The sequence below is a fragment of the Gavialis gangeticus genome, unplaced genomic scaffold (assembly GCF_001723915.1).
Source record: "Gavialis gangeticus isolate Ggan-Ray unplaced genomic scaffold, GavGan_comp1, whole genome shotgun sequence".
Taxonomy (NCBI): Eukaryota; Metazoa; Chordata; order Crocodylia; family Gavialidae; genus Gavialis; species Gavialis gangeticus.
This window is the reverse complement of record NW_017729006.1, coordinates 48,362,132-48,363,738: the sequence shown is the minus strand read 5'-3', so window position 1 is coordinate 48,363,738 and position 1,607 is coordinate 48,362,132.

Here is a 1,607-nt window from a genome sequence, read left to right as displayed (position 1 = left end):
CCCCCCCCGCCATTGCTGACTGGTGTCAGGGGGCACCAGTCGCCCATGCAACCCCCACCCCCAGAGTACATGTAAAAACACCCCATTGTAACCTGTTTAATTTTACTCGTATCAAATTCTTATTTTTAGATACTGGTATGGTTTCATCTCTTTTTCTGGTCTCTCTTCATGCATATTTTCCAATTTTAGGCCTCCTATCTTTACCTATCTGGGGATAGAATTTTGCAGGTCTCCTGTTTTGATACCAGAACCTACATATAATACTGTGTGTCAACTGCTTTTCACCTTACTACTCTGCTTGACTTGCCACCTGCAGTGTTTTCCTTTATGAGTCTGTGACAATTAGCAGTTAATAACCAACACCTTTCTTTTTCCAAGTCAAAAGTCCATGTAGTGAACCAAAGACTGCGGTGCTGGTGTCATCGGGAAGGCTTTGGCTTCCATGACCACAGCCTGCTCTTTGGCGAGAGAGGCAGTGAGCTGCTGGGAAGAGATGGCCTTCCTCCCCTGGGGAGGAGGCTCTTCTTGGCCAGACTGGCTGACCTGCTCCACCGGGCTTTAAACTAAGCCTGCTGGGGGATGGGGGGGGACTACCACCACTGCTGGCCTGCTGAGCAACCCTTGCAAAGCCAGCAGGCCAAAGTACTTAAGGGAGCCCACCCCTGCCCCAGCCCTGGTACAGTCTGTGGCCAAGGCAAGAGCCCCCAAGGGGATACTTGCCTGCCTGTACACAAATGCCAGGAGCTTGGGGAATAAGCAGGAGAAACTCGTCCTCCTGCTTAAAGCAACTAATTACAACATCATAGAAATAACGGAGACTTGGTGGGACTCCACCCATGACTGGACCACAGATATAGATGTCTATACCTTGTACAGGAGAGATCAAGTAGATAACAGGGGCAGGGGTGTAGCTCTCTATGTTGAGGAAAGCTATGCGTCCCTGCAAGCTGATGTTGGTGACCAGGGTGGACAACTGGAGATCCTCTGGGTTAAAATCCATGGGGAACATGGCACAGGGGACACAACGGTGGAAGTCTACTACAGACCTCCCATCCAAAGTCAAGAGCTTGACCAGGAGTTCACCTGGGAACTGGCTGAGGCCACATGCTCCCAGTCCATGGTTGTCATGGGAGACTTCAACTACCCAGACATCTCATGGGAGGATCACTCAGCAAAATCCGAGTGGTCGCAAAGCTTCCTATCATGCATGGATGACCTCTACCTGACTCAAGAAGTGTACGGGCCAACAAGAGGTAAAGCGCTGCTCAGCCTGGTACTGGCTACTGGGGATGACCTAATCGGCGACCTAGTGATCGATGGGAAACTGGGTGACAGCGACCATGAGCTGATCACCTTCACCATCCACCGTAAAGCTGGCAAGTCAGTCAGCAACACTGAAGTCCTTGACTTTGGGAAAGCCGACTTTGACAAGCTCAGGAGGCTCGTCAGTGAGGCCCTAAGAGACCATGACCCCAGGGGGAGGGGAGTCCAGGAAAAAAGGTTGCTCCTCAAGGGAGTGATCCTCAACGCACAAGCTCATTCTATTCCATCTCGGAGGAAAGGCAGTGAGAGGGCACAGCAGCCCCCCTGGCTCTCCAGGGATCTAG